Source organism: Diceros bicornis, chromosome 23 (assembly GCF_020826845.1).
Source record: "Diceros bicornis minor isolate mBicDic1 chromosome 23, mDicBic1.mat.cur, whole genome shotgun sequence".
NCBI classification, from domain to species: Eukaryota; Metazoa; Chordata; class Mammalia; order Perissodactyla; family Rhinocerotidae; genus Diceros; species Diceros bicornis.
Window position 1 is genome coordinate 42,184,486 of NC_080762.1, and position 14,979 is coordinate 42,199,464.

The window sequence follows — 14,979 nt, forward strand, 5'->3', positions numbered from 1 at the left end:
CATCGGTGCCCATCTTCCTCCACTTTATATGGGACGCCGCCACAGCATGGCTTACCAAGCAGTGCGTCGGTGCGCGCCCGGGATCCGAACCAGCGAACCCCGGGCCGCCGCAGCGGAGCGCGCGCACTTAACCGCTTGCGCCACCGGGCCGGCCCCCAGAGATACATTTTATGACTCTAGAAACATGTTTAATCTCATAGATTTGTAGTATTATTAAAGGAATTAGTCATAGTAATAAGCGTTTAGTGGTAACTAACCTCGTAGGCCACTGGATATCAATATAAACAAATTGAAAATATAATTTACAATACGCATGCATGATTAAGAACCAGCATGATAACAAATGTGACAAAGGAAAAAGGGATGGAAGAACAAACTCTATACCAAAAAAAAAAAACAAATAGCATACCGTAAAATAAATGAAAATTTGTTGATGAACTTTTCCAAAAATAGAAGAATCCTCCCAACAGACAGAGTTGGTAACAATTACTGAGTACTCACTACATGGCAGACACTGTTTTAAGTGTTTTACATATAGTAATACTCACATAAGCCCTATGATTTAGGATTACTGTTCCCATTTATCAGATGAGAAAACTGAGGCAGAAAAAGACTAACTTGCCCAAGATCATAAGGCTCAGTACTAGTAGAGCTGGGATTTAAACCCAGGTATCCAGCCCTGGAGTCCATGCTGGTTTAGCTACTGTGTCTTGTGGTGTTGGCATGCTAAAGGCTTTTAGACAGTTTCCTTAAATTTTTTAGTCTCTATAATATATTTTCCTTGGGGTTTGGGAAAAACATTGAAAAATCTGAAATTAAAGCTAGAGAAGGTTCAAATACGTCTGTTTACACATGCTAAAACCTATTTTGTATAAAAAAAATGAATAACTGACTTGAAAATCACTGGTGGTAAATAAATATGATAATGAATTTAGGAAATGGTTGAGCCTGGTTCTTATCTGGGAAAAGTGCGTATGAATAAAAACATACCCAACAAGTATTCACACCACCAGAGATTTTCCATTATCTCTATTGTAACACAATTCTAAAAATGTTTCTTTAATAATTTATTTTGCAGCTGTATCAAAAGCAGTATTACTTTTCACTCTATGAAAACAATATGTGAAAGTTGAGCTAAATATTACTCAAGTGTTTGGATTAAGCTTTTCACAAAGCTTATTGGAGGCTCATAATAAAATATGAAACATTTCAATTTACAAAGTGTTTTTCTTACAACTTTAATGAAGTATAAAATTATTTTCATCCAATTTACAACTTGAAAGAGTCAGAATAGGCTAATGTTATGATGTGGTAACAAAAAAAATCAGTGACAAAAAAAGATAAAGCCTTGTTTCTGCCTTATGCTACCTGCCCAACTATATCTACATCAGACCGTGTTGAATGGGGGACAAGGGAGAACTCAGCTCATTTTTGTCATCCAAGGATTCACACTGATGAAGATTCCACCATTTTATGACTCCATCATCTCAACTGAGGTTTCAGGTTCACTGAGCTGGGGAAGAGAGCATAAGGAATCACACATCAGCTCTTTCATACGTCCACAGAGGAGTAGCACCTCATTACCAAAACAAGTCAATGGCCATGCCCAACTTCAATGTAGTGTACGCCTGAAGGAGGAGAGAACTAGAATCTTGGTGAGCACAAGTGATACCTGGCAGACTTTTCTATTTTCACCAACTCTGTTTAAGTATACATTACATTACATTAACTTATGGGTCTAAAAAGTTAATAAATTCAGATTTTTCAGTTTTTAAAACTTACTGTACAAACAAAAGTGAAAGCTTAGTAATTTTATAATCTTTTATATAGAAAGAAATTGCTTTGGGGAGAAAATTCATTTCACATATATTTATTGAGTTTCTGTTTGCATGGAACTTTCTTCTAAATGCTAAGAGCAATTCAAAAAAAATTTAAGAAATCAGGCATCTACCTCGACAGAGCTTAGAAAATAGGTCAGATGAGATGCCTACATAAATAAATCAAACAGGACGCTTAATAGATATATGTTCCCGAAAAGGTCAAGAAAATTGTCACACGTGTTCAAAGGTAAGAGATGGTGGAGTAACAATTTTAAAGCTGGAAAGGACCTTAGATATTTTGGGGTCCAACATCTTTATTTTACAGATGGAGAAAACAAGGCCCACAAAAGTTCAAAATGACCTGTCCAAAATCCCTCACAGTTAGGTAGTCATTCAAAGAGTAAAACTTATTTGCTATAAATGAATACCACAGGGAAAACAAAAGCAAAAAAGGAATACATCCAGAAGTTTAAGGAGCACTAAAATAGGACTATTTGGGAATTAACTAATTAAAGTCCCAATTTCATTTACAATTAGAAAAAGATTATTAGTTGCCATAATGGTTAGACTAACACATTTACACTTTAAAATCAATACAAGTAAAAGCTATTTTTAATGAAACCACGTGCCTTTAAAAAATCCATAATGAAACTGTTTTCGTACCATCTATTTTATCCCAGAAAGCACTAGCCAAAATCTTTGAAAACTGGAATAGTAATTTAGATGCTTAGCCTAGTACCTTTTCAAAAAGCCAGACAGGAAGAGAAAATCCAAGACTAAAAATTACAGCAACTTTATTAATTGCTTCTCAAAATGCCAAATTTACATATGTGTAAATAAATCTAAATGGCAGAACTGACCGCTAAGCATTTTTAGACAAGTTTGGAAAAATTAATTATGCTCTTCATCTTTAAAAAAAACACCAACTTAATATTCCAAGCATTTTCCTTTTTGTCAAAGATAATAAATTTGATTAAGCTTATATAAATTACACTGTACCAAACACTATAATAACTAAAAACACATGGAGAATGGGGTTAGCCTTACTCATTGCATCACTTCCGAATTTAAACCTAATACCAAGCGTATATGCTTGACTTAGAGACTTTTTCTAGACTTCTTTTTAAAGCTGCTATTCATAAAAAGGTCAATAGGTTGTCTTTTAAAAATAAATCTATAATCACTACAAACTGTATCTAACCATAATCATGATGAAAGACCAGAGGCTAAGACTTGAGTGTAGTAGCTCAGAGAGTTAGAATGAAACCATAGATGGAAGAATTCAAAGACGGGGGCCAAGACCTGTCCCAGCCCCTCAACTGAAACAACCTACTTGACTTTTGGTAGTTGTAATCTTGGCCACTGGAGCATTTCTTAATCCACAAGGACTCTTAGCCATGAGCTCACTCTTTCCGAAAAGGCAGACAGCCACCAAGAAGCCGCGGGTCTTGGGTTACCTTACGAATCTTGCTGGGAAAGTTTGTAGGACACCACTATTTATTCTCCACGGCAGTGGCTTTCAGCTTTCCTGCTTCCCCAGCCCACCAAAGCAATGCAATACTCCAAGTGAAAGAATGGAATCACTTTACCAACGGTTTTCATGCAGGGGAAGTAAGAGGATGCAGACCCAAAGAATATAGTAAAATCTCAGGTTGCTTGCCCCTTCAGCATTTGTTTCTATTCCCCCATCATAACCATCAATTGATGAGCACTGCTGTCAAGCTTTGCGGTAAAATGTCCTGACTAATCGAGTTTGAATTGTAAGCCTGTAACGCTAAATGAAATGGAACAAAACCTGCTGAAAGAAAGCCTCAGACATCTCTATTGACAGAGCATGAGCTGTGGCAAGCCTCAGTCCTTCTTTCAGGCCAGAGTGTGCCCCCGTCTTGCCTCTAGTCCTCCAGCAGTTACTCAGTTTGAGCATCCTCATTGCTGCCATCTGCTCCATATACACACACACGCATGCATATACACATATCAGGGCACATGCAAACTTCAGGGTTCATAAGACTTAAAAATTCTTATATTTAATCTTCACAATGACCCCATAAGGAAGGTGTTATTGGCCCCACTTAAGAGATCATAAAAGTAAGGTGGAGAGCAGTCCAGAGTCTGCCCAGGATCTCAGAATTAGAAAGTGGCCAAGTAAGGAGTAAGGAGTCCAAACTTGCATCTATCAGACCATATCTCAAGACTGCTTCTACTTCTAGGGTAAAGAGGGGACAAAAGTGAATCCCAGGGTCACAAGACAAGCACATCTCACGTGGACCACTGATGTTGGTGCTGCCCCAACTTACTCCTAGATCCCCCTATGCTGTGTACAAGTAAAATTGATCTGTAAAGGCAAAGCCATAAATTTTGGTTTTATTGCTCGCAACTCACTACAGGATAAAGCCTGAAACATCTCAAGCAGGTATCCAAGACTCTCCACAATCCCATCTGAACACATCTTTGCAAGCTTATCTGCCACTGTTCCCTAATAACTCTAACTTCCAGTTCTGCCAAACGCATCTGCTCACTCTCCCCCAAGCAAACTCACTTGTCGAACCCACTCCAGACTAGCCTCTCTTTTATCAGAATTTCCAAGAAAATTCCTACATGACCCATTCACTTGGCATTTATTTTAGAATGCCCTGAACTGTAGTTAATGTGACAATCCTGTCTTGGTGACAGAAATACAGAATGTCATAGCTAGGAGGTAATTGAGTGATTATCTGGTCCAAAGCCCTCACATTACAGAAAAGGCAAGTGAACTCATGATGACACAGCGGACAGATCATATACCTACGATGTTCATTCAAACAATTACTATTTTATTTTACTATTCTAGATACTCATTAATTCTATATCAATTATCACCTCTACATTTATTATATCAGTAACCAAAAACTGGCAATGAAATAACTTATGACAGAGCTGGGCTTGGAACCCAATTGCCCTGATGCCTCCTTAGAACCCAAGACCATGTTAATCAGATGAGTATATCCCATAGCAACTGGCCTACAGACTATACACAGCAGGCATTTATTAACCTATTCTTTGGTTACAGTTTATTTATTTATCCCAAGCATTTCCCGACCAAATAAAATGTTATTCACACACATGACACATGTAGATAAGACTTATCAGGCCAGTAATATTTTATAGCAAACATTCATCACGGATTCCTCCCTCTCCCTTATACTCCATATCCAAGTACGTTTTGTTTTATCTCCAAGATTCATCTGTTTTTCACCCTCTTCACTCCCATCATCCTAGCCCAATCTATTATCATCTTATCCGGACTACTGCAAAAAAATCCCAGCTGGCCTCCATTCTTCCCTGCGGCTCCGCTCAATCTTTTTCCCCCGACAAGCACATCACCCACCCCCCAACTTAAGAACATTCAATGGTTTCTCATTTTACTTAGAATAAGATCCAAACTCATTACTACAATGCAAAATCTGTCCTTAGGTTGTCTACTTCATTCTCCTCCCCCTCCCTCCTCCGTTTTCTTTCTGTTCCTTAAGAATTCCAGGTTCTTTATTGCTCCACAGCCTTTCATACGCTGTTCTCCTGCCCGGCAGTACTCTCCTCTCCCTTCTTTTAGGGTTGCCTCCTCAGGCTCCACGTATCATTAAAGGCCATTTCCTGGAGAAGCCCTCTCTCTCAAATCAACCCTCTCACCCCCACAATCCATCATTCCTGTCTCAGCATTCTCTTTCCTTCATTGCACTAAACACAATCCGTACTTATTTAGGGCACTTGTTTTATGCCTGTGTCTCCTCCACCCCACCCCAGACGACTGTGAACAAACGAGGTCAAGGACCTTCTTCTCACAGTAGTATTCCCCTCCCTGGCATCAAGGCTGGCCCAGAAGAGTCACTCAATACATTTCTGTTGAATGAATAAATGTCCTTGAAGATTCACACACAAAAAATATATAGATATAAATTGAACTTCATCTGAGGGGCTACCATAAATAAGATGATATTTTACTACAAAAAGTACAATTTATTACATGAGTGTAAGTCATATTGACCTTTTTCCTTCTTTTACAGAGAAATGTGGTGAAATAGTAAATCTGGATTTCAACAGGGATTTGACTACTTCTCTGGTCTTATTCTTTTGGAGGAAAAATTCTTAAGTATGAGCTATCAGTGTTCCCAAGTTTCTGAAGCTTCCCAGGATTCTGACTCAGTGAGTAGGGGATGGGACCAGAGATTTGTACTTATAAGATGTACCCCCAGCTACTTCTTGTTATCAGAGAACCTTGGGGAATATTGGGCTGGGTCAGTTGTTCCCAACCTTGGCTGCAAATTGAAATTACCAGGAGAGCTTTAAAAACTACTAATACCTCAGGGCCAGCCTGGTGGCACAGTAGTTAAGTTTGCATGCTCTATTTCGGCAGCCCAGTATTCACAGTTTCGGATCCTGGTCGTGGACCCATGCACTACTCGTCAAGCTATGCTGTGGTGGCATCCCACAAAGTAGAGGAAGATTGGCACATATGTTAGCTCAAGGACAATCTTCCTCAAGCAAAAAGAGGAGGATTGGCAACAGGCATTAGCTCAGAGCCAATCTTCCTCATTACAAAAAAAAAAAAAAAGAATACTAATACCTCAATCCCACCCCACAGATTCTGACTTAATTGGTCTGGGGTGGGAAATGGACATCAGAATTTCCAAAAGGTCTTCAGCTGACTCTAATGTGTAGCAAAATTTGAAAACCACTGGGCCTGATGACAGTATGATAAGATAGATTTGTAATAGATTGAATAACTATGCCAAAGAGGATACCAATTAACAGATTGATGCCAACCTGTGAGGAAGTTCCTTCTAACAGAAACTACAGGCTTTGAGCTTGATCCTTTCATGATCAAGATTTACCAGTGACTTGGATGGAGGTAGAGAGGCATGCTTAACAATTTTTTTCTATTGCATAAAACTGTGAAGAATATTAAATAGTTTGGATGACAGAATTAGAATCTAAAATATTTATCAGGCTGGAGTCATAGGACAACAACTGTTTTAAACAAGTGACTGAATAAAGGCAGAATGGGGTGACATAGATCAGCAACAGAAAATTTTGAAAAAGACTTAAGGATTTTATCTGGCATTGAGCTCAATAGGTGCCTGCAGGATGATGTGGCTACCAAGAATAGTGTTTTCCATTAATGGCAATATAATATTTTGCGTGAAGGAGGTGGTCACCCCACTCCATATTGAAATTCGAGGCATCGCAGATAAAGGAGAATGTAGACAGATAAGACCATGCATTCACAGAGGAGACCAAAGAAGGTGCCTACAGAGGAAGAAAAGGGGACAAGAGGAGGATCAGAGACATGACAACAAATGTTTGAGGGCTGTTATGTAGAACACAAATTAGATTTATTCTGAAGGCATCAAGAACTTAGTTATAACTAAGAACAATAGACAGAAGCTATAAGAAGACAGACTTAGGCTCAATATGAACAAGAACTTTGTAATAGTTGTGTCTAGAGGTAATGTGAGCTGTTGGAAATTGGAAAGCAATTTCCCATCACTGAGAATCTTCCAGGCCTAGAAGGAAGAAGCCACAGGTTGTCCCATCTTCCTACATGATCCTTCCTTTCTGATCCATTTGTTGCAATGCACAGAGTTGATCAGAAAAGTTAGCAAACACCCATTAGAGTTCACCCATTGAACTTGCTTGTGTTGTGTAAGGAGGATCTGGCCAGGGCCGATCTTTTCCTAAACAGTCAGCCTCTCCACTTGTTCTTTTCCTTTTGTGTCATCCATTCATTTTTTTTTGTTCAAGCCCAGTAATTCCCTATTTCTCTTTCCCTTCTAGTTTTGGTGGCCCCTAAAAGGAAAAGACTCATAAGTCAGTCTTTGAATCCTAACAATATTGAGTAATTTGGAAAATGTAAGTTGTGGAATTTACACTTTTTTTCATACTGCTTGTTCTAAAATAGTTTCCTCCTTTTCCTGAGTTCTACCCAAAAATATTATCAAAATAGTGCATAAATCTGTGTCCTAATGACATAGTAACCCTAGATTTATTCCTGTCTGTCTAAATTCTGCTTAGATTTCAACTTTCTCATCCAGCACATTGCTCCCTTTCCTCTTCTAACACAGGAAGATTATTTTGTCAGCTCAGAAATAGTATCCATTTCTAAAAGGGCTTCTCTACTATTTTACCTGTATTTCCGCCACTATTCCTGAGTGGGAATGATCCAATTTGCAAAATCAAACAGGACCACATATTATTCATCCAGATCAACATATTAAGATCTGGAAAAATTCATTTTTATATGTTGAGACATTTATCATGCGCCCACTTTGTCAAGTACACTCTGACCTTGAAACATAACAGAAAAATACACACAATTCTAGACATGCTAAGCACGTAAAAACTGCTATTCATTCATTCACTCCAAAAAATACGTGTATTTATTGCGCACCTACAACAAGCAAGCTCATTGCTGGTGTCTGGATGGTATGGAGAGCAAAGACTGACCTTATCCTTGTTCCCATAGAACATAGTCTCTGGGGGAGAAGGACACTAATCCAATAATACCCAAATAAATGTGAAATGCAAACATGATCAGTGCTGTAGAGAACAGTGCATGAAGCTTTTAGAGCAAAAGAAGATTTTAACAAAGTCAGAGAGAACTTTTGGGAGAAAATGGCCATTATGGCTAAAAGTAGACATTTTTAGTATACCAACAGAACTGAAGCCTAAGTGATACTCGTGCTCAACGCTCAGTCCTTAGAAAAGTCTCCCCACTCCACTATCGCTCTCTAGCACATTCCCAGTTTTATTTTTCATACAGTGTTTATCATTTTTGCAAATTATCTTATATACTCACGTTTTACATTTTTCTTTTCTGTCCCCCACTAGAATCTAAGCTCCAGAAAGGTCAGTTTTTTCTGTCTGGTTCACCACTATATTCCCAACCACATGCTTAGTAGTTACTCAATATTTATTGGAAATAGTTGAATATTTTAAACTTGCTAATTTGTAAGTAGGTTGTCATTACTAAGAATGAGAAAATTGATACTTAACAAGTACAGAAAAGCCAACTATGACTATTCAGAACCAAAAGAAGTATTAATAATTCGAAAAGGATATTTTTATTAACATAAATACTAATTTTCTATAAGAAATATTTCCTTAGACAACCCAACCTGAAGCTAGAGTTGGATAAAAGTGGATAAATGTCATTCCCTATGGGTGTCTCCAAAAAATGTGGTCATCATCAAGTTTGCAAAGGTCTCTAGCTTACTTGTTCTAAGGAGGTTGTTCCAGCCACTTAAAGCTCAGTTGAGAGCAGAGCACCCACTGATGCTGCCCACAGAACCCACACGACCCAGGCTCAGTCTCCAGCCTCAAAGCCACATGCCTGCCAGGAGATCACACCTGCTGAGGCAGGACCTTTCACCTGCACTGCCCTCAGTCCCAGCAAAAGGGGCTCTCTCCTCTGGCCAGGCCCTGCTTCATAGAGCAAGGGGTCTCTGAGGCCCACAGTACATGGCTACCTGCAGCCCAATGCTCCCCTTCCTAGAGGACACTCTGGGCGCCCAGAAGCCTGAGCTCCCTGTCACAACAGCCTTGCATTCGCTTTAGGGCCTGCACAAGCCTCTTCCTGGGGTTCTTTCCTCCCAAGGGCAGACGGAGCCACTATGCACACCCTCGGGCAAGGAGGCAGCTGTCTGCTGTGGGGAGACTAGGACATAATTTTGTGGGGTGTCCAGATGGTTGCAGGAGAGGCTCTTCATAGTAAGGGATGGAGCTGCAGGTAGGAAGAGAAAGGGTTTGGGTCACCCTTTGTCCCTCTCTGACTCTGCCCTGAGATTGTCACGCCTGTCCCTTGTGGTATAGTGGCCTTTCCACATCTTCTCATAGCAAATTTGACTTAAGCCTTGGGTTTTCTTAAAGCTATCAATACACTTCCAAATAGTTCTCAAGTTCATCACCTTTTCTTTATTCCCATCATTATGTCGCATCTCTTCTCCCCAGAATACAGCTAAATGTCTCTACACTGTTCTCTTCATGACCCACTTATTCTCCACCCTATTCTGCCATTGTGAGAAGTTTTTAAATTTGCTTAAAAATCCTTGGAGACTTTCCAGCACTTTCTGAATTGACTTCAAACTCCTTAGCATGGACATGTGGGTCTCTAGCCTGCTGCTGCCGTGCCAGCTCCAGTACCTCACAGGGAAGGGCCATGCTCTTCACCACCTCTGTCCCTTCGCACATGCAGTCAGCTCGGTCTGCAACACCCACTCCAGTTACTTAACACTCACGCATCTCCCTGCCTAGAGCAAGGGTCACCACCTCAGGAAGCCTTTTAGAACCTTCATCTGAGTTAGAGATCCCTCCTCATGGCCCCCATAACACTGGAGCACCTCTCTGTCATAATTCTCTGCTTTAACCTGAAAGACTAAATCCTTTGAAAGCAAGGGCCAACTCTTTTACCTTTGCATTCCCAATGCCAGACACATAGATGATTTTTTTTAAGATTTGTTAAAATTACCATAAGTAGTTATACGTAAGACACTCAGACTTTAGAAATTTCTGTAATCATTTTGAAAACAGAAGAGCACTTTCTACTTTTGGTTTGTGACAGCTGTATTTATTATTCTTAGCCTAACATAAAATAAAGACCCAGAAGGTAAAAATACACAATTTACATAAGTGAAAATACTATTAGTAAACAAACACTGTGAAAAATGTTCATCCAGGCTAGCAATCAAGAAATGCAAATTAAAGCAATATTGAGAAACATTTTGCACATTAGACTAGCCAAAAATATTTAATGACAAAATCTAAGGTTGATTAAAGTGAAATTGTTACATCTTTTCACTGTTTCTGGCATTGCAAATTGGTACAACATTTTTGGAAAGTTATTCAGCAATATTTACTTAGAGTCCATAAGGATATTCATACCTTTTGACCCAAAAATTATACTCTTGGGATTTAGCCTACTCAATACAAGTTTTTTAAATGGAACAAAATACTGCAAAATATTCAATGGTGTGTTGTTATAGCAAAACTCTGAAAACCATCTAATTGCCCAAATGAGTCTTAACATATATAAACATTAATTGGGATAAGATATTTGCAATCCACATAACCAATAAGGAATTCATATCAAAAACAAGTTTAAAAATCCTACAAATTAATAAGACAAAGAAACTAGCATAGAAATATTTGGAAAGGCATGAAATGGAGTTTTTCATTTCAAAGATGAAAAAATCTGAATGGTCAATACACACTGAAAGATGCTAAACTTCACCAGTATTCAGGAAAATACAATCAAAATCAAAATAAGCTATCATTTACACTCATCTAATTGGCAAAAATAGAAAAGTGATGACCAAATGTTGATTCCCCATAACTTATGATCCAGAAATTTTTCTCCTTAGAATCTATCTAGCCTAGAGAACTTGGAATTACACTAGGAGATATGTACAAGAAGGTTCATAGGAGCACTTTTTATACAAGCAAAATACTGGAATAGTCCAAATGTCCATCAACAGCAAAATAGACAAATTATGGTACATTCCAGTATGGAATACCATACAGCAGTGGAAATGAATAAAGTACACTGTACACACAACATAGAGAATCTAGAATTAACCTGTTAAGTGGATAAACCAAGTCACAGAAAAGTATATAAAGTGTGATTTCACTTATAGAATTTTTTAATACACAACTAAATTTGTTGGCTAACTTATTGGTTAGGGATATGCTCAAGTAAAAAAAAAACTATAATTAAAAACAAAGAAAAGATACGCACAAAAATTCAGAATAATTCCCTTTGGGGAGAGTAAGGGAAAGGAAGTTGGAAAGAGGACACAGGGGCTTTACAGGGAAATGAGAGTTTCCATTTCTTTAACTAGGTGGTTAGCATATGAGTAGTCATTGTATTATTCTATATAACCCACACGTATTTTATAAATATTATTTTTATTGTTCAATATTTCATAAAATTATTTTTAAAAAACAAAGTAAGTCACAGGATAGCAAATATAGTATATACCATCCATGTAAAATAAGGGCATATTGGTGTAAATGGCAATATGAGATGTACACAGGGTGAATCAGTTATCAGTGGTCTAGAAAAAGGATATAGGATGACATATTTGATTGGAAATATTGAATCTTCTGTATGATTATGTATAATTTTCATATAGCAGAAGAAAATTTCAAACCTCCCATTTTAGAGGAAAAATGAGGTAGATCCATGGGGTGGGATTGAATTTGGATATATTTTACCTCTGGGGTTTTCCCCTGCATTTCCTTTTTGTCCCTTCCCCTTGATAACCCCATCAGTTCACACCATTCATTGTCTCAGAGGTCATTCTAAGAAAAAGAAAGAGAAAGAGAAGAAAAATTCTTGGCTTTGAGTGTCAAAATAGGCTGTGGGAGCCCCAACAGAGGAAAATGTTTGAAAGCCAAGGCTATTGATTGCCAGAACCTGGTATTTTAGAACTCACTGAAGCAAGCTGTGCTTAAAATTTATGCAATTAATAATAGATGGTAACAGTAGTCAAAGAAGAGTCTGATTATACTTAAAAGAACTCAAATTTCTCCTGTATCCCCAAAAGGGGCACACAACAGAGCAGGTGCAGCCTTACAGTTAGGACCAGAAAAACATAAGCTGATCTGCATAAACACAACTCGTGGCAGACTCAGACAAGTCAGCAGATGCAGTGAAGTAAAGACAATGATCAAAGACACAGTGGACGAGTAACACCTCAGCGGATGGCTGCGGATGCTCTCTGGCCATATGCCCTTTCCCACCGTTGCCTAAATACAGCATATACCAGCTGAAACCGAGATGCTACCCTGAGCAGACAGGGGAGACGTTACCCTGAGATGTTATCCAGAGGAGAGTGGGAGAGAAGTGAATTGACTGAGAAGTCACTTTAAACAGCTGTAACTACCTGAAAGTGACTTCATAGGTTTCAACATCAGGAACAATAATGTTGTTACTTACATTATAACAACAATGTTGTTTCTATTCCAAGCTAGGAAATGTCATAATCACTACATCTATGCTTTTTGATCCAGTTAAAAAGAAATGTGTGGGTTTACATAAAAATATTCTGAAAGGAACACTGGATTTTTTATTCATACTTTATGTGTTTCTATATATATTATCTAAAATATTTTACAATAAACACGTTTTTTCTGAGACTGGTGGAAATGATAAAGCTAATTCATTTTTGAAAAATAAAAACTCTATGTAGGTTCAATGTTATCATCCATCCCTCCCTCCCAATATTGTCTATTCAGAATCTGAATTAATTGTAGTGTAGGTGTTTCTCACCTACAGGGACATGACACTTTTTAATGAAAGTAACCATGGAAAAACTATCAAAAAAATTTAAAATGGACTATTCAAACCACTTGTATTTCCACCAGCTAGAGAAAAACATGATTAACCCTAGTGTAAATCTCTCCCATGCACAGTAGTTTTTGAGTATGGACTTGGGGAGACAACTACCTTTTATTTTAGTATTAATTTGAAATTATTCTCTCAGAGAAATTTCACATGTTTGAGAAAAATACTTTAGATTTTAATCTCTAGAAAATCTGTTATTACAAGAAAACATAATTTCTTAACATGAGTAAGGAAATAATTGCCTCGTTTTAATAAATGATTCAATTTTGTGCAAATTGATTCTTAAAGATAATAATAGGATATTGTTTATGGTTATAGGAGGACCCTTGATTATCAGTACCTATGACCTAAGACTGTTTCTTTAGTGACATTTTCTGAACTTCTCCTTAAATTTTTATTTTTTTTAACATTTTATTATGGAATATTTCAAACACATATTTAAGTAAACAGAATAGTATAAAAATCCCTATTAGCCATTACTTAGCTTAAATAATTCTCAATTCATGGCCAATCTTATTTTATTTTTAATCCCAACTACTCCCCCTACCCCTAACTATTTTGAAACATCTGAGACATGACATCATTCCAGATTTTCTAACTTTTTTTTGTGTGTGTGAGGAGGACCAGCCCTGAGCTAACATCCAATGCCAATCCTCCTCTTTTCTGCTGAGGAAGACTGGCCCTGGGCTAACATCCATGCCAATCTTCCTCTACTTTATATGGGACGCCGACACAGCATGGCTTAACAAGCGGTGCAGTGGTGCGTGCCTGGGATCCAAACCGGGGAATCCCGGGCCGCCGCAGCAGAGCACGCACACTTAACCACTTGCACCACCGGGCCGGCCCCAAATTTTCTAACTTTTTGATAGACAGAACTCTATCACTTCAGGCAAAATATTTTATTTTACTTATTACACTCAATACTGAAATATCATATTAAATGAATTATTTTTTAAGATAAAAATTAAAAAGGATAAGCAAGGAGGCTACCAGTAATTTGAAACAGGAACAAGAAATCATAAAAGTGACTATGAGGGGATATTAGAAATAATAATAAAATGGTTGAAATTTTCATAGTATACATGAGATAAAAAGTATATGATTATAGCTGAAGAACAAGTTAGTGAGCTGAGAAATCAAATGAAAAACTCTTCCAGAAGGCAGCAGAAGCAAAAGTAGACTGAAATATAAAAAGAAAAAATGAGTTGTTGATATAGAAGTAGAAGAGTCTTGTTCAGAAACATGGAAAGCCAGAAATAAAAGAAGAAAAAAACAAATAATTATGTAATTCTTATTCTATGCCAGGCATTTTTCTAAGCATTTTATAAGCATAAATTTATTTAATCTTTATGAGAACCCTAAGAAGAAGGGAACATTATTGTTCTCATTTTACAAATGAGGAAACTAAGACACAGAGTAGAGGTTGAACAATTCACACAGTTAGTAAGTGGTACAGGACTCAAATCTAAATCTCTCTGACTCTAAAACCTGTGATCTTATCCACTACAATATGCTCCCTCTCATGGAAGAAAGGAAATATCTCCAAAATAATGGTGATATACTTCCAAGAATTAAAGGAAGTTTAAAAACTTCAATTTGAGAGATAATCACACAGTCCTTAAAGGACAAATAAAGTCTCCACCTGGGCAGACTATAATAAAATTTTAAAATATACGAGAACAAAAGAAAAGACTAAAAGCTTAAAAAGAGAAAGAGAAGATCATTTATACAGGACAAGAACAGATGCACGAAAATAATGGAAGAATGTTTCTAAAAGAATTA

General features: G+C 37.6%; 1 long non-coding RNA gene across 2 annotated transcripts in view; it reads right to left on the reverse strand.

Moving 5' to 3' along the window:
- Positions 1-543: 543 nt before the first annotated feature.
- Positions 544-14,979, reverse strand: part of LOC131420524 (uncharacterized) — a 102,800-nt gene continuing 88,364 nt past the window's right edge. For both annotated transcript variants that reach the window (XR_009223558.1, XR_009223557.1), the window contains one exon: positions 544-1,513. This is a non-coding gene — a long non-coding RNA (uncharacterized LOC131420524). The remainder of the gene's footprint in view (positions 1,514-14,979) is intronic.